The sequence below is a fragment of the Hippocampus zosterae genome, chromosome 20, assembly GCF_025434085.1.
Source record: "Hippocampus zosterae strain Florida chromosome 20, ASM2543408v3, whole genome shotgun sequence".
NCBI lineage: Eukaryota > Metazoa > Chordata > Actinopteri > Syngnathiformes > Syngnathidae > Hippocampus > Hippocampus zosterae.
In genome coordinates, this window is record NC_067470.1 from 1,829,164 (window position 1) to 1,848,451 (window position 19,288).

At 45.1% G+C, this 19,288-nt stretch overlaps 1 protein-coding gene across 2 annotated transcripts in view; it reads right to left on the bottom strand.

The window, feature by feature from the left end:
• LOC127593303 (cadherin-18) overlaps positions 1 to 18,572 on the bottom strand; it is a 91,260-nt gene extending 72,688 nt beyond the window's left edge. Inside the window, exon 1 of one of the 2 annotated variants that reach the window (XM_052054653.1) lies at positions 18,462 to 18,572. The gene's annotated coding sequence lies outside the window, so the exon portion shown is untranslated. Of the gene's footprint in view, positions 1 to 13,967; positions 14,023 to 18,461 lie in introns of those variants that run through there. The other variant, XM_052054654.1, reaches the window with a different exon arrangement.
• Positions 18,573 to 19,288: the final 716 nt, after the last annotated feature.

The window sequence follows — 19,288 nt, forward strand, 5'->3', positions numbered from 1 at the left end:
GTAATTGAGCCTGGCATGTCAGTCGCCTTGACGGCTGCATCCATCATTGTCAGCGGACATCAGCGAACGCCCAAGGTTTCGCTCAAGGATCCGCCCATCGCCGGCAACCCGTGCGAGCGCCACGGCAAAAACGCTCGAGCGCCTGAGCGAAAGAGGCAGGCTCGCGGACGGGGCCAGGAAACATGCCAAGTGACTGAAGGAGGATTGGGATTTTGATTTTGGCTGCCAAAATCAAAATCCCAAGTTTACATGATGTAGTTCATAAAAACTAAGCGTGCCACTGAAAATGTAGACCAGATTGCACCTTTGAAAACTCTTTCACGTCAGCTCTTGGATTGTTGTTGTTACTTACCAGTTGCTAACTAATCTAGCATAGCTTCCGTGCGAAGGTTGAGGTTCAGTTATTCCGTACAAGATCTTTATTAGTTTGGCAGTGAACAGTTTAAAATGCTCCATACCACCACCTAGAGGACTGAAGTGGAATTGCACCAAGTGTAATTTATACTGTAAATGACCGTAAAGTACTGTGTGGCTTACTCAATCACTTTGCCGCTAAGCTAGCGAGCTACCAGTGTCTAAATTTTTCATTTTGCCACAAGCTCATGACATTCGAGTGCATCAAAAATAAGTCAACTACTGGCATACTTACTTATTTTCACACTTAGGTCCATAAAGGACTATTTTAAAGGTTATGCTCAGTGATACGTGAATTTCATATAATAAAGGCCATCACGGTGTGATTGAGTCCCAGCTGCCTGGCGACAACTCTCGGGAAGGGCTTTTGTTTTGTTTACTGCCGACATTTAGGGTGGGCGGTACATAATGAGGGGCTTGCTCTATTGCATTTCATTAGGATGAATTTCCTGCCTGTTGCTCGTGACGATGACAATGAAGATGCGTGACCACCCAAAAAACGTCAAAATCATGACACAGATGGCTAGTTTACGCGACACCCCCAAACAATTACAGCACATTGTCAACATGGCCCCAAGTTCAGCTCACTTGTCATCCATTCTGACATGAGAACGCCGCTCCATTACAGACTGAACCATGACTGTTTTTTTTTTATTCATGTGTGCATTCATTACCACATTAATGCCACAATAACCAGCCTTTAATCGGTACCCTGCCAGCTTTAAAAAAAAACAAAACAACAAAAAAGCAAAGCCTCTCAACACCAACATCCATTTCAATGAATATGCAGCACAGTGCCGAGTCACAAGCTAATTATTTATTTTTACACCGCAAGACAGACCCAGTGGAAAATCAAAACAAGACACTCATCGCAGTGTTGTACAACGGGAGTGAATCACACTGAGAAAACACTACAAATGGATATAATCGCTTTTTTTTTTTTGTAATATCGCGACATAAAAGATTGCCGAGGAGCAAAGACGCAAAGTATCCGGGAACAGTCGATTAGCATGTCGGCGTCATGGGGCGTCTGTTCAGGTACAAATTGTACGGTCCTCGCGGGACGCTCACCATTCCCAGTGTTTAGGAATCACTTTGGGGGCGGGGTGGGGGGGGGGGGGTGCGAGTGCTTCCGTGCGAACATTCTTTTCCCACTGCTTCGGCACTTTTTGTCAAAGGGGCTCAGACATCTGAAAACGTTTTGACATTTGACCTCACGATAAATAACACTCATTGACACAGACTCGTTTTGTTTGTTTGCTTGTGTGCAACCTCTCGACTACGTTTGTTGATTTTCAGTGTTGGATTTTGTTTTGTTGATTTCAGTAGTCTTCCAAAGAGGTTCAAATGTGAGTAAAATTCACGTTTTATTTCACTCTTGATCCAGAATGGAAACAGATTTAGTGGGGAAGCTAATTCAACAAACATTTTGATGCATTTAAATTCATAATCTTAATATTACTTTTTTTTTTAAACACATTGCTGAATTTAAAATGTCATAGCGCATTTGTTGACATTTTATTCGTTCAAGTAACCAATGTTGAGCCTTGGCAGAGGTTTATGCTCTCTTGTTCCGGATGGGCCATTTTGAGCCCAGCTAGCCTAGCACACGTGCGAACATGCAGAAGGTTTAGTCGGCTCACAATTTTTTTGATTTATTAGATTTTTGGGGGGAGCCGTTTCCCCTTGAAGCTGCTTCCGAGGCCGCCGCAAGGCAGATTAACGGCTCCTCCTTTTGAAATATCCGTCAAATTGCGGCGGCTCTGCGACGGCTCGGGCGAGCAAATGAATCTCACGTTTACCATCTGTCGTGCCTGCCGATTGATGGCAAGCCTTGATATTATTAATAAATAAATAAAATCATTTTTTACCCCAATTCAAAGCATTCAACAGCTTTTTTTGGGGAGGGTGGATAAAAGCTGCCAGCCACATGAGGGATGTAAACATGGCACCTGTTTTGGCTAGGCTGCAGGCTAATTAGCATATGGGTGAGTCCTTATTTAGCATTGCGTTTTTCACACTCGAGACGCGGAAGCGTGTGGTCCTTGGAATCTGAAGATTTTTGCTTGGCTGCCTATATTTAACAACCCCGGCGTGTGCGACAACACAAATGAACGTTGGGACTGGATAAGAGCCTTTCATTGATCCTGAAAGGCATACAAATGTCTTTGTTTTCAGATGTGAGCAAAAGAATCATGGTTGCGTCGCAAGCTTCTATTATACAAACATGACGGCGAGGTACTCAAAGGGGCCCCTTTTCCGATTTTTATTCCTTCCATATGTTTCAGGATCTGGAGGAGCATTCCTGTTCCTTGTTCTTCCGATATTTTTTTTCTTGAATGTTTTTTTATTTTTTTTGCTTACTTGCAGCAAGTCCCCAAGCTGGAGACGATGACGAAAATCACATTGCGCTCAGGGGAAAGCATTTTTTTAAACGCCCAACAGTTTCATGGATAGGCTGTAAGCTTTTTTTTTTTTTTTCGGGCGCCAACTGGCTTACTTTTCATGCCACCAGACGTCTGAGTGTCTGTTCATCCTCACAAGACGTTTTGCCAACATGACAATCGAGGATATACTGCGCGGGTGTGTGGGTGTGTGTATTTACGTGTTAATGAGTAGTTTTATTTGCCCTACTTTTGCCTGCAGGTACAAACAACGTGCTTCATTATTGAGCAGTGAGCATTGATTAAAAAAAATGAATAAAGAGAAGAAAAGGCTTAGAAGAGCAGCGTCATTAGCGAGCTTCGACGCATCGTGATTGACGGTGTATGTCTATACCATTCCGCTCCGTTTGACACCTCCCCGCTAAAGCTGATTTGGAGCTATTAAATTATCCAAACGCTCCTCATGATCAATTCATTCATCAATAAGGAGGTTGGACGAGACTTCCTAATCCATTTAGGTCGGTTAGCGTTTCAAGTTTAGCATTTGGATTTCAATCTGGGGTTAAAGTTTTAAAAGAGGGTTTCGGGTAAGACTTGTGTATGTCAACACCACATCGTCGAATAATTATAAAGGTTGAATTAAAACAAACAAACAAAAGCTAATGTGCAATTGGTTATGCTAACTGAAAGCAAAACAGACTCGAGGCTAGCCAGTTAGCGCTAAGTCACTGACTGTACAGCAAAGGGCTCTTGGAAAACAAAGCGAGCGGCCAATAATGCTTCATTTGACCCTTGAGGTAAAACTTTAATCTGCGCACTCGACTACTAATGTCTCCTCCATACCGACGCTAAAATGTTTAGCAGCCCGCTCGCCCCACTTTCACCGGCCGGTTTTATTTAGGTGTTTTTCTTTATTGTATCCACCAGAGAGCCTTTATTAGCATCTCCATCTCGACGGTGTGAACTTGCAGCTGCTCTCCTTTGTCATTGTAATGTTGACCCGTGGCACCGCTACTTTGTTTTCACCTCCACTCCTACCGTGCGCGCGTGTTGGTCTATTTTGTTTCGGGCAAAACAAGACGAGCCAGGTCACTCAAGGAGATTTTCTCATTTCTAATAGCTAGCTACTGGCGTTTTCTCTCTCTCACCCTCTCTTGGAGGATGATTAATTTGCAAATCACCTTTTTTTTCTCTGTCTGTTTATGTGAAATAGACTCTGGAGAATTCCAAGTCGTCTAATTAATTGTGAGTCCGAACAACAGCTCAATGTTGCCAGAACAATACGTCCTACTTTCAGTTTGTCACGTTGGTTTCAAAATGGCGGTTTTGTCTAGATTTGGAGTTAAAAAGAGTTAGGGGTTGAAAGGAGGGTTTCGATACAAGAATCGTGCTTTGAATTGAGGGTTCAAGTCTGATTTTGAATCAAGGGAAGAAATTAAAATTAGGGTTTCAAATGAAGTTGGGGTTCAAAAGTAGGGTTCCAAGTCTCAGTTCAGGTTTTAAGCCAGTCTTGATGAGTCAAAATAGAGTTTCGAGTTGGAAGTTCGGGATTCAAGACCTGGTCAACAGTTCCACTGTTGAATTGGGGTTCGAGATTGAAATTGGGATTTCAAGGCACCAGTTTAAATTGGTGATATTTTTTTTTTTCCTGTGTCTCGTAACAATGCGATTTCATCCAATCCAAGGAATGGCTCGTCCTCATGAAATCAGGACTTCATTGAACCCTTTCGGGGACAGCGGCTACTACAGTGGACAGTTTATCGTGTTATCAGGTTACAGGGTGCACGAAAGGGTTAAAGTCTCGCAACCCCTACCGGGCTGCCGGCCTACTCGTATTCTGTAACCCCCCCCAAAACAATTGTTTGAAAATCAGCCCGGATGACCCCAAATGTTCTTCACAATCGACGGCGCGCCGCACAACACGGCTTCTCATCTCCTTTCACGCCGAGCGCCTCACATTTCCCATCAAGTCAGTCGACAAATCAGTCAATTAACTGCAGGGAGTCAATTGCACGGAGACAATTTGATGTCCTCGTTTGCTACTAATGCTCCATCTTTGCCTAAATGACCTCCCTCGGCCTCGTATTTCATTACAGCGCTTTTAAATAGCTGCCGTTCGTGATACATGGCGAGGCTCTTTTAATCAAGGGACCTTCCATGATTCAACCGCGCTCTCTTTTGTTTTTTTGCGAATACTCTGATCTATTGGCTTTTGCCCCGTGTGGACAGAGTCCTGATTTCAAGTGCTCAAGCCGACAAAATAAACACAGAATTGCTCATGTTGCGATTCCAGACAGAAATAAAAAACAAAAATAAAAACACCCACTTTCCTGGTGCTCCAAGGTCTACAAAGACAGAAGGTATTTACCGCAGAGCATCTTTTCAAGTGGCAAGTCTTGCTCTGTTTTTTTTTTTTTTTTAATTTTATTTCATTTCCTAAGCAAGGCGCTAGCGAGATGGCAATCTGCCAAATGCTCTTCCTCGTGGCGGGCGGCTCCACAAAAAACAAATAAATAATAATAATAATAAATGGAAAGGCGCATTTGAAAATAGTCAAATGCCGAAATGTTGTTTGTGCGCCTGACTGCAGGAAATTATGTTCCCCGTGTTTGCACTTTTGCTCATCTCTAATGCGGCACCGGTTATGATAATGGATCAACATTTTATGAATGCGCTTGTCTCGTTGTTGGGGAAATGAATCAATTCGGTCACATGAGTGTCATTCGCCGCCAGGTGGCTTGTTTTACAAAATTAGGCCGGCTATTAAAACGGCGATAAACCGCACTGCGATGGCGGAAGGAACACACCTGAGATTTTGGTTCCGATTGCTATTTCTCTGATAAAAGTTGGGCTCAGGGCCCAAAGTGAGTTTTCGATGGCTCTCCATTTGACTGTCGGGTCTCTCAGTAAAGAATGACGGCATCAACACAGAGGTCGACGGTTTCTTCAAGTGGGACTGCTTCGTCGAGCGCGACGAGACGGAGAAGGATAAATGGATTCGTGGAGGTGGTAAGGAGGGGAGGGGTCGATCGACCAGTCATTTCGGTTCATAGTGACGTGATTCAGTGTCTTGGCTGAGATGGGGTTTCTCCCAATTGACATTCCGCAGAAGAATTGGGATACACCCTGGACTGGTTGCAAGTCCAGCAAAGTTCACATATCGAGACGAGAAATTCATTCACATTCATCTTACATGCATGTTTTTCTTTTTTAACAGAGCATCGGGAGAACATATAAAGTCCGTATAAAAACCGAGATTTGAACCGCAAACCTCATAAAAGTAAACTCGATGCGCAAATCACAACCTCATCATTCTGCCCTGTCTCATGTTTCGCAAAAGTTCCATCATTTCTGTCCAGCGGCGAAAACAGTGATGGCTTCAAAGCGTCCTAGTGCGAACTCGTGTTCGTTCTCGTCGTTTTCACACCTTGCCCAGACAGGAATCTCCTCGCGGCCACGCTCGTGCCGCCGCGTGACGGCTGATATTAGCGCGATGTGGCATGGCGGCCCGGCGAAGCTTCCTGACACGTCTCTAAGCAGCGGCTGCCTCATTTATATCCAGAGGGAAATCTGGCCTGGCAGGATTTCAGACGTTTGGGGGTTTTGCCATACATATATTAAATACTTCACTTCAGTCCTCCTGTGCTCCAACGCCACGCCGACAGCTCTGCAATGTTCTGTTACACAACATCCATTCAAATCTCGTTGGATTTGAATCCAATGCGAGTTGAAATATTACGAATATATAATACCGAGGCTTTGATGCGTAAGCCGCCACGGCGACGTTTGTGTGATATTTTTGCGCGAAACTATTGTGTGTCTGACGCGGGCAGTTGATGCAGGACATTTTTTTAGACGCTAAATCATGACTTCTCGGCGCTTTGATATGCGATCTTCCAAGAGGGTATAAATCATTACAGTGCCGTCTTTGTTGCTCTCATTCAGTACCAGCCAATTCTAGACCAAGTCTGAAAAGACGTTTAAAAACGTCTTTAGGAGTGAATGAGTTAAGGCAGGGTCAAGCGGGCATTGCTATGCTAATGCGATGCAAAGGCTAGCGGCTCCGAGCCAAGCATTGATTCGGATGGAATTGACATTCTGTCAACACGGTTGCTCCCCTCGCCATTGAGATAAACAAAAAACAAAACAAAAAAATCGATCCCGAACGTGGCGCCCTGGAAGTGGCTAAAAATTATGATGTCCCACAAAGTCGAGATCAATTAAAAGTCAAGCAGCGTCGCGATCTGGTGAGCAGTCGGTGGCTCTTTCCAAACATGCAATCATTCATATTTAATTCATCGGGGAGGGGGGTGTGAGCGGGTGCGGGAGGGGTGAGAGTTAATCATAGCTCTCAGTCAGACTGTATTGAAGCGCGTCTTTATTTTGTCGGCAGTTAATCATAAACATTTTCCTGCCGCCAGCTGCTTCAAGGTCAGCAGCGGGAAACTTGACGGAGGATTTTAAACGGGACCGCCGAGACAAATCTTGTGGCTCTTCATAACTCATTCCCTGCCATGAACGTTTGTATTCGTCAACTGTAATAAGCGTTTTAATGCTACCAACATATATACACACACACACACACACACACATCAAGTATGTTATTTTTTTTTGTAAATAAAGCCCAGCTTGTCTGTAAAATTCAGGTTTGTAAACCACTCCAATAAATTATGCCCAATGAAATAAATATAACGTGTGTTCTATTTCCATTTTGCCCATTTTTGATTGTCCGACTTCCATCAACATTTGTTTCTGTGGCTTGTTTGTTTATGAGTTTGGGGGTGGTCTAGCCATGACCTTCATTGGTGGGATGAAGGTCGTGGGAGGATTGTGGAGGGCTGACTTGATATCCCTCATTAGACAGACATAATGAATTTGGTCTGCCATTGCAAGCCAGTTGCATCACGTTTTAGGATTTTTGCGCAGCGTCTCTCTTGATTAGATTTGGCTTGTGAAGGAACACATGCCAGAAAGACGCGCCGGCGTTTTCTTTATCAGGCGAACAACAACAAAGACATAAAGAACATCTAGCACACGTTTCCGGCAAACAAAAACTGATAGATGTTGGGGTCTCTGTCTTTTTTTTTGTTTTTGCTGATATTCTATCCCGGCTTGTAAATATTTTATCAGTGATTTGTCGCTTGTCATTATGGCCTGTAATGACTATTTGCGTGGGGGGGAATTCAATACAGAACAGATAACAGCGCCAGCGACTATTTCTCAACTGACACCTGATAAAAAAAACAACAAAATTGTGATTTTTGCAACACGATAATTATGGAGGAAAACAAACAATGAAAAACGACCTGCAAATATTTTGCAAAGGGCCCACAAAACATTAGCCACACACCAAAATGGTTTGTAATTGCCTGCAGTTACCACAAGAGGGCACCAGGTATCACTGCATGCATCTAGCATGTGCACAGTTGAGAAACCCACGCGACATAAATGACTATATCGCGCTCATCCATCATATTTTCTCACATACAAACGTAACTAACATGCTGGCACAAACTGATGTGACGTCACACGTGGGCAAACGAACTATATCCGCGTCGCACTTTACACAACTCGGCGTAGCTTAGCACCCAACGTCCACCTTATCCATAGCCTATTCCACCATTCCCAAAAAATACTGCAAAGGTTTCAAGAATGTCAAATAAATTCCAGCTGTCATGCTTTCAAATGCATCCTAAAATGTCACCCCGTATCACAATATCTCATTTTTTTGTGAGTGGTGTCTCCTCGCTACGCTAGCAGGACAACAGGAGCCTTTTGGCGAGGGTCTGTTTTTTGCAGTTTCATCAGTGCGCTACATCAAAGCAGAGCAACTCGCTGTTTACTGTACGCAAATTGCCTGGTGAATATTCAACAGCGAGATATCAAAGCGTTCCTTCCCCGAGTGCACGCTAGGTCGTCGCCGGGAAATGCGTCACAACGAATGAATGAAGCGGCTGTTTGCGTGCCAGCTCAGCCGTTTCTCCAGTGGCCGGCGGATGCTGCGGAAACGTCGCAGCAACAAACGCCCTTAAAATAAAGCGTCTGAACAAGTTGAACCAAGTGTGGCCTTTACTTTGCCGTGCCCCCCACACCCCCATATTAAAGGTAGAACGCGCAGGCGAGTGGCCAAGGGGCTTTTGGGGTTAAATAACACCGATAACAAGAAAAGAGCAAAGCTATGCCAATAAATTCTCATGAAATATTCAAGAGGCTGGATCAGACTAAATGCAGCAGACAAAGTCCTGCGTTCCCTTTAATTAATAATCATGTATGAAAACCAATATGTCATGTTTAACCACCACGATTCAAAGTCTTATTTCCTCCAGGAGATCTGACAATACATCATTAAAAAAATAAAATAAGCCGGCTGCTTGGTTCGGTGAATGATTGCGCTGTTTTAACTTGCGATTAAGCAGGCTGACATTTAAACTTAAGTCAAGCGGAAGCCCCTCTTGCTCACGATGCGCGTGTTGACGCCCTCCCAGGACGGTTTTTGTCCATCTGAATCATTTTCTCAGGTCAACGACAGCCCCTCAAGAGCTTCGCCATTTTCCTACTTTATTAGTCATAAAGCCGCACTGATTGTGTTACTCATATCCGGCCAGAGTGCATCAAGGTAAAGCCCCCCCCCCCCCCCCCCCCCCCCCGACACCATCGCTGTTGATTTCCCTCAAAGCGGAATTAATCAATCTCTTTTCCCTCCCAGCGAAAGCCTCAAAGCTAAAGCCCCGTCAATGGACGGGACAAAGAATCAACGGCGAGGGGGGTCACATGACCCCGACTGATTTGCGATGATGTTCCGACAAGACGATGGTCCTCATCAAAGATTTAGCGGGAGCACTTTGGGTTGTTTCAATGTTGCCTTTGAGGATTTGTCAGCCGGCCCGATTGGTTTTATTACCTCGATGGACACCTTTAATAGCAGAAAGGGGAGGTGGGGTGGGGGGTTGCTATGCGTTCGCGTCACATTCAATTCATTTCCGGAGCAGCCGAGGAGCCCCGAGACGTACCATAAAAAGGCTCCATTCCAATGTACATCAAACTGTCCGACAGCACCGCCCGCTATTTTGATTCCTCGACTCATCTGTGATTGCCTAATGTATTTTTAAGTAGTGTTAGCAACTTCCTCACGAGTTTTTGTTTCGTGCCTTTCCTCACACTTTGGAACCGTGCAGCCGCCGCCGCCGCCGCCGCCGCTTGGCAAATAGGTGTCATGATTTGCATCTCGCCGCACCTTGGTGCGTCTGTGCTGCCAAATATGTTACTGTTAATTGCCTGTAGGAGAAAAAGAAAGAAAAAAAAAGCTGGTGGCATATCAACTGCGCACTTTCCTGAGTCTCTCAGCAATGAGAGACTTAAACAATTGCGTCCCGGGTCCTGGGGTAGTGCCTCAGTTCATTAGACTGTGAAGGCTGATTATTAGCCCTCGTGGAATCACTTTGTTTCTTCTTATTGTCGTGAAACCATGCGGGTGTTTTTTTGTTTTTTTTTTCCGACGGAAACAAGACTGGTCCTCCAAGTGGGCCGAAGCAGCTGTCTCGAGAGGAAAGTAGCACAGTGGTGCTAAAGAAGGACCGTAAATCCTCACACAACCTCAGCAGCGCTATTTGTTAGCCTCTCTGTTTTAGTTAGCATGAAGCTAATTGCACATTAGCAAACGCACACCGCCTTCCTATTTGTTTGAAGTTGAGCATCCCGATTTTCACCGTTCTAAGAATAGGACAGTTGTCGCTCCCGACGGCTTGTAATTGACACGCGACCGAGTGGTTCTATTAATAGCGCAGTTAGCAGGAGCCCGGTCGCCCATTTCACATGATGGCATTGCCCGTCTGTCTCGCCGGGTTTACCGCTGCATTTCGTGCGAGCAAAGTGAAGGGCAAGAAGATGCTTGCGGTGCCCTAAGTACGTATTTAAGCGGCGTACAATGACCGGCGTGAAACTGCGTGCCTTGATAAGGTAGTTGAGCAGCACCGGCCGGCGCGCCAGGTAGTCCCCCAACCCCCCTGCTTTCTTTGTACTTTAACCTGTGCTGCTCTCCCACTCGCCTCCATGGTGATGGATAATGGCAGGAATTGCAATCTGCCTCACAGGCCAAAATAAGCCAATGGGAGATTAGCGCAGCATTTAGCACTTTGACACACCTGCGTAATTAATGGCACTTTTAACGGTTGATTCTATGATCGCGCTGGTTCTAAAAATGCAGATGACGGGTGAAAGTGGCATTTTCCTGACTTGGTCATGTTTATTTCTGTTGCGCGGGGTGCTGGTTTGGTCCTGATGGTGGCACAAGCAGAGCAAAATATTTTGCATGTTACTTGGAATTTAAAAAAAACGGCCTCACACAATCCAAACATAGTTGAGGGGTGGCCGAGTGTGAGCTTTCGCTGACTAAGTGGCGCGAGCGCCGTTGTGACAGCTCAATGACGGAGCGATTACACGCAGCATCAACAAGAGGCTTTGGTATTTATGGGAAATAAAGGGTCAACTAAGTAATCAGGGAGAAATGTCACAGGGCGAGCTAACCTTTTTCCACGAGCTAACCTTTTGTTGAGCGGCAAGATGGAGAGTGATGCCTAGGGGGCGGAGTCACATCTAATGAAGTCCAAACCTGTGTTTGTGACGCACATGAGGGATACCTCGGATGGACCGCCGCACTGCATGGCAAGATTGTTTTTGTCAACAAATACTGGATAAAAGATCAAAACTATGCTTGGAAGTGAACCGCATCACTTCAAAATAAAATAACAAAAAAAAAAAAAAACAGCGGTCTCTCCTGACAGCAGTGACGTATGCTGAATTTGTCTGCGAATGGGAACTTGGATGTAATCTTGTGTGTGCTAATAAAGCGATACTAGCAATTACAATCGTAAAAAAAAAAAATGTATGGAAAATGCTTCAAGGCAGTCGTTACAAAAAAAAACATACAATTACAGAGAAAACAAAAGCAAACTAATTTATTGTGTGCCAGTCGTGACCTTCAAAGCTCAAATGTTGGGAACATCGTACACAAAGCGGACATGCTAACTTTTGATTAACGCCGTTAACAATGCGTTTGTTCTGACGTTGAGTCTCATTTCCACCAGGAAGTAGCGTTCGCTTCAGTACGGTTCCGTATTTGCGCCGCAACAAGTCCCCCAATTATTCAAACTACTCCGTCCCACTTTCCCAGGAAGCTTCCATTCAAGGGTTGGCTCGTTTTAAGTCCGTCCGCCCTCTTTCGTCAGGTGAACGCGTTGTGGCAAGAAGCTTGCAGCCTTCACGCTCAAATCTGCGTGCGGCTTCGCACGGCGTGATTGGAAGCGAGCGCAATGATTAGGTTGGGAACGAGCCAAGTCAGATGCGGCATTGTGCAGTCAAAGCCCGCTCGTGTCCATTTGCCACGGCGCTGCCTTTGGCGGCATTTGTGTTTATGTGACTTTATCACAGGGACGGACGGCGCCAGTGCCTTATCGCCACTCTTACATTTACATAGGCGCCAAGAAATCTTTTGCCCTGTCTCCACTGCGCAAGACTTTATTAATCCCTGAAGGGAAAGTAGTCAGCAGTGTGCGCACATTTGTTTGGAAGATGTCCTGAAAGAACCCGTCGCCGCTGAGGACATTTTCACAATGTTTGCTTTTAAGGAACTCGCCGTCTTTTCCTTTCGGTACCTCGTGAAGTCCGAGGTAAACTGATCATCACTTCAAATTCAACCCGCCTCCTTTATTTTACACCGATTGTCTCTTTTTACAAAGTCAGTCAGTTTTATTTTCAGGGCTCTTATCTTATTTTTAACCTGCGTCAGACAAGCAATAACCTCAAGTGGTTTCTAGAAGTGCCATCGTAACATGATTTGGATCGAAAGGTCATTTCCCGGTTCCGAAAAACGTTATCATAAACAGTTATTTATCGGCAGTTTACGATCGTCACAACATCCGACACCGAGGTTACAAACGGCACGCTATGAACACGTTTACTGGGCGGTGTAAGAACACACGGCTACACAGCATAAGGTGCACTTTGTGAGTCAGCACTAAGCTTTTTTTTATATTATACACACACACACAAAACAACTTTTCTTTCGGCAGCTAAACAAGCTAGCTAGCTTAAGTAGCTGATGTAGCAGGCAGCATATTCTCTCAAATTTGAACTCCAGTTTGCGACATCAATCATCAAATTAAAAAAATAAAAATAATTGTGTCATGAATTGAAAAATAAAAAAAATGAAGATTCCATCTCCTAAAGTTTTATTTTTCGCAAGAAATAAATAAAAAAAGATGGTAATATCTACCGAATTGTTGGCTTTTGGGGGCGATTACACTTCAAGGCGCTCGGGCATTCGTGGTTCCCGGCTTGAGGTATCCTTGAGCGTGTTCAATTGGGTTTGTACTTAATGTGGACACTGCAGTGGGACGGTCAATAAGACGGGAGCGGAGTTTCAGTGCTGTATAATCTCTTTGGGCCACTATCGACATTCACTTTCAGCAAGTTACAATCAACAGGAGGCAGTAGCCAACACTCCCCCCCCCCCCCCCCCGCTCCACCACCACCACGGCCCCTCTCCCTTGCAAATGTTTAAGACATGATTTTATTCAATCCATGACCCTCTCTGTAAATTGTGTCTTCAGTCATCCCACCACGGGTAACTGATGTTACACAAATACTGTTTATAATTGTCTATATTCATGGTTTAAACTATAAATATACCACATCAAATACCCAAATAGTTTAATATCATGACATTATCCACAAAACGGTTTCCATATGATTTGATTTTGCTCGTCCACGGTATACAAAGCTAGTTTTTTTGGGGGCTGTACTTGCTAGCATCTTTGAGTATCAGAGTGAATAATCTGAATGAATCAAGATTTAAAACACACCAATAAAGGATGAATGCTTTTCAATTCCTATTAAAAGCTATGCTACAAATTTCACACCCTGCTGCATGACTTGGCAAGGAGAAATAATTATTAGAACGGTAGGTGACAAATAGCTAACACCATGCCCCAAACGGCTGTTGCCAATGCTAACGGGCTAATGTGGTTAACTGATCCATGACCATACGGACTATTACAACTACAGGATACAAGCACATATCATGTCCTGAGTTGACAACATTAGCTTAGCGTTGAGAAGAATATTAATGAGGTTTGAAATATGGACATATAAGGCAACTCAGTTTTCAATTACCTAGTCGGTGTTATTGCAGGCATTTCGGTTATAGCGCCAAACACAGGAATCAGTTCATTTCTCAGCAAATAACTGGGTTGCCTGGAAAAAAAATTTGAACGTGAATATGCTGGGGTTTACTTTACAGCTTTGGGTTGCGAGGTGAATCGACCCACCCCAAACGGCGCACGCGCCCGGCCTGCCACACTCTCACGGTTGAAGGCCTAAGTGTGAAAGTGATGGCCCAGAAAAGCACACTTTCAGAGCAGGTAATCATAACCATTAATCATCGCGCCGGAACTCGCCTTCCCATTGGTCGAGCGGAGGACTCGGTCACGGCCACAGATTGCGCCGCTGTCGCAGCCGCCGCACTGGCTGTATTTGCATGGCCCGCCACCCGCTCAAGGCCGTTTGGAGGCTGATTTGTAGCGGCTGTCCCGCCTAATCAACTGAGTTGTACTTCCGTAAGGTAAATGATGAAAAGGACTTTGGGCTGTCCAACTCAGTGGACGCGGAAGCACGGCTCCTAATAGGGTCCAAATGGCGTTATGAATGGCTTTATTATTTCAAGTCTAGGGTAAGTTATCAGCGTATTGCTTTGTGCAAGACTTCAGTTGGGTAGCAGGTGTCAAAACAGGAAAAGTAATGATTTCATTTCGTTTCAACACGCCCTAAAAACACAAAAAGTAATCAGTCCAATGAGGAGCTCAAAGCCCTTTGGTCACTGAAAAAAAATTACTTTTTGTCATTTGAAGTTGAACAATTACTACTGTTCTATGACTCATTGTTATATTTTCTTTATTTTATTTGGAATAATACTATGATTGTATAATGCTATATATTCATGGATATTATTAGGAGTATAGAAACCGAATGACAGATTATTGCAACAGCCCCAAATTATTTTATGTCACATATGGCAATTATATTGCTTTATGTTAGCTGATTTATGTATATATATATATATATAAATTATCTATATTTTGGGATGCATTATATTTGGCGGCATTCCAAAGCTCATGTTTACACCTTTTTGGGCACAGGCTAATATGTGGAACACCGCAATACTATTCGCCTAATTGCTGCCGCGTGACACTGTCACGGCGAGCGGTAAATGTCCCCAGCGCTCGTTTTTCTTGTGTACAAGACTGATAGCTGACGAAAAAAGTGCTGTGTTGCCACTGCTGGCAAGGGCAATAATGCTGACAAACTCTTCTGATGGCGGATAATGCAATTCCGCACGCTGGCAAAAGAAGTTGAGACTGCGGCGCAAACGGCAATTACACGAGGGAGTCTCGGGGTCAGCGCGGTCGTATTTCAAGTGGCAGCAGTGGATGTTTAAAAAAAAAAACTGTCTTGCAGTCGTCATCTTTTACATTTGACAAGGTGTCAATCGTTGTTTGTCCCAAAAAATTGTTTTGTTTTTAAAAACCTCGTTTGACCAACAAAGTCTTTTCTGGTTCCCATTTTTGGGGGGGTTTGTGTCACCAAATTTAAAAGACCGCAGAAATTTCTAAATACAAACAAATCTACTTTGAGTGTCAATCTAATGCAGTCTGAGTTGTAGTTCTCAATATCGAACTTGGTCTCGAAATCACTTTAAGCGTGATTTTGACTCGGTTTTGATTCCCTATTTTGAACAGGTGGGAATCCAAATTTTTGATCAAGGCACAGATCGAAACCAAGCTGTGACGACTGTGATCTGGGAGAAATTCAGAACCCAGGCGCTGTGCTTCCTTCCTGATGCCACGCCCCCTTCCGTTGTCCTATTTTAAAAGCAACATACCAGAATTTGTTTAATTGCAAACATAATGAAAAAAAAAACACCCTCGTCATTTTAGTCTGTGTATTTTGTGTGATTTTTCTTTATTATCGGTCTCGGTCTTGGCCGCTTTCCTGTGCTAGCAGCATTTTTTTTTTAATCACCTATGACTTGTCGGTTCTTATGGAGCTCTAAGTCTCTCTCGTCTGGTCTCATTTATACGGGGAGCAAACTCACACCGGTTCAAATATTTGCCCGTTTTTGAGATGGAATGAGTTGCTGAGGGAGCGCCGGGTTAAGCCACTGTGACTCCTGAGGGACGGCGATCGCATTAGAAGACCGCACCGAGCCTCATCGTCCATTCAAGCCATTGTTTTCCCATCTAATCCCAAGAAGGCTTCCGCTGCTTAATGGCAGAAAGAAAGTCACATAAAAGCGGCAGGAAGCCGACGCAGAAGCGTCGAAAGAAAAGGTCGAAAGTGACCCAGAATACTTTTGGCAAGGCGTATCTTTGCCGTATCTTATCACCACCCAAGCAGACAAGCAGATTAGTATGGACTGGTTGAAGTGGGAAACAGATAGCAGAGGTTTTTGTTTACCCCGCGGAGCCATTTATCAAGGTAAACACAGTCCAGGACAGACGCGACGCGAGACTCATCGATGCCGATCAATGAAATTGGGCCAAACGAGGTGAAGCCTGGACATATTAAAGGTTGATTCCACACGATGGGAAGTCAGCCCAACTTTTGCCAACACTTTCATTGGCAAAGTGAAATGAGAGTGACACACAATACGATATGCGACATCCTTTTCAGTACCGTCATCTTGAAAGTTAGCTAGATGCCGCAATGCTAGCATGAGCGGGGCGACGCTCTTTTCACTTCAACTCTGTTCCTCGACGGCAGAAGAGCATTGCTTCTGTCTCTATGGAGATGTTCAACTCACTCCGACACAGTTTCTCTGGACCGAAATGTCACAAGAGGGTGGCAAAGCACCACTTTTGTCTAAATAACAGCGCATCAAGTCACTTCAACATAGTTCCTTGACATCTAGATGTGACGATATAGCTATATTTTACATATAAATCTATATATACTGTATAGTGCGTGCAATGGCCCAATGCCCAAATTGTTTTGGGGTTTCTGTTCGAGTCACAGCTTCAGAATAAAAGGAGCCCCATATCATTAGCGCGCACAGCATCGCCACCATTAGGCTCATTGTATTTCCGCGTCGGGGAGCAGCTGCGTAATTGTCGCCGTGGGCGGTTTGAATCGACAGCAACACGGGATGTGCCACCAGAATGTACCAAAGGCACAGATGAGAACCAGCCAACGCAAAAGGTTTGGGACGCAGGTGATCTCCTGAACTTTTATTTGATGGGCGCAAATGAAGAGGAGTGCTTTTCATCCACTTTGATGTGAATACTCCGAGCCAGACACTTAAAAGACACTTTGTTGCATTTGACTTTCTTTGGCCTACTTTTTTTTTTTGGTCAGAAGTGCAGCCGCGATGGCCATTGGCTTGGTTCCAAAGCGAAAACTGAGTTGTTAGCCACCTGTGCCAGCCAAGGGTGTGTAAATCTGTACAGGAGCGCAAGTCCGTTTGACAAATGCAATGACACCACCGAAGCCCGAGGCTTGACAAGGACTTAAAACGTTGACAACAATGGCAAGCCGAAGCCAAAAGCGTCCCTTTGATAAGTGATCTGGGAGTAACCAATTTATAACTCAATCTTCGCAGATGGAGACAAGTATTGACATTCTTGCACTTCAGCGCGGCGCGCTCCGCGTGCCGATTATCGGGTCATTTTCGAAACCGATTCCCTATTGACAACAAAGGCCTAGTTATTGGATGTCTGGAAAGATTATCTAAAAATTATTAGAGCACAGTACAGTATGGGTATGGACAAACAACTTCAGTAAACAGGCATATGGTATTACGCAACACAAAGACTACACACAGACATTACACTTCACCTAAAGAGGGCACCATGGGGGGCCACCCGACCGCATTTTCCAGGTGTGCCATAATAGGGCAAAGGAAAGAGGAGAGAGCCCTCAACCTCCCAGACGGGAATTTCTTCCAATTGTGACGACACTGCACGGATGTCGGCTGCCTGGCATGAAATGGAACCACGTCGCTGCCAACCTGCCTTGGTCGCCTCATTCGCACTCGCAGCACAGCCGCTGCCTCACAGCGCCGAGTCAATGGGAACTCCTGAACTGTATGCCGCAGTATATCAAACGCATTCAGTTCCACGACACGGCGGCTCAGCATTCAATCTGACCGCATATGGCTCGGGATACATATCAAGGTATTATATGGACTCGCTGTGCCAGACAGGACACATATTGAATCACAGCAGGGACCCAACATGCATTTGCGTATATACAATAGACTAGGAAACAGTCAGAACAAAGTGACTGCGCTTCCATCACTTTTTTTTTTTAGCTTCACTTGGTGAGGCTCCCCAAAGCACATTTAAAAACTTTACCCCATGACACCCATAGAGGTATACTTCATTAACATACCTATGATGCTGCAATTTCTAGTTCCTTAAAGGCTGCCATGGCAACACCATTTTCAGCTCACCCTCCCTACCCCCGCGCCCCCCCCCCCTGAAAAATCTAGCGGCTTATTGCAAGAAAAAAAAAGGAGAGTAAATGATGCAGCAAGTGAGAAAGCAAATCGTCCATTTCACAGCTCACAAAGTCTGACGCCAAGTGGCACTCGAATGGCGCTTCTCGCCTTACCTGTGCGGCCGCACGCAGGCTTACAGACGGCCGCTTCACAGAAGGCTGATGGCCAGCTGCTAAGACGCTACGCTGGAGTGCGCGCGGCAGCCGGTAGGAAACGGTAAGGAGTAAGGCGATGGCTGGTGGGGATGTGGATGGGAGGGTCGGGGAGGTAGGCGTCAAAACGCTGAATTATAGATGTGAGATGGTGAGAGAGCGAGCGACCTCTTTGCTGATTTCACTCGCCGCAGCGTGAATCATTTCCTGCGCGGATCAAATGGCAGCGTCCACTGAAGGGCTTCAGATTCCTGTGGAAACTGAGCAAGGTGCAATGTGGGCCATATTGGAGGACTCGCATCCCGAGCACACATGTGCACAACTAATCCGATCAAGTCGCAGTGTGCGATAGGACCCCCCCCCCCCCCCCGGACTCGCTGTCACATCTGTTGCCCAAACTCGGGGAGCACTTTATTGGGCTTTTAGCGGCCAGACAAATTATTCCACGCTTGTCGCAGGTGTTTATAGGCTCCCGGAGAACCAAACGGACGAGATGTAAACACGATATGGAGCCGGCGAGGCAAATTCGTGCATCGTAAAAAGGCCAAAAACGCACCTGTTGCCTGCCCTCTGCGGCCCAAAACCTAATCCTTGAAACTATCTATGCTAACATTAGCCGCATACCAACTAAGGAGGACCTTTTCACTTCCATTATTTGCCGAACAAACACCTATTAGTTGACCAGACTGGTGCATATTGTGTTTCGGCTTTACTTTTAAATTTGGCAAGATGCCATGACGCTTACACAAGCTGAGTCCCAACTGAGGGGCTACATTACTCACCATGTC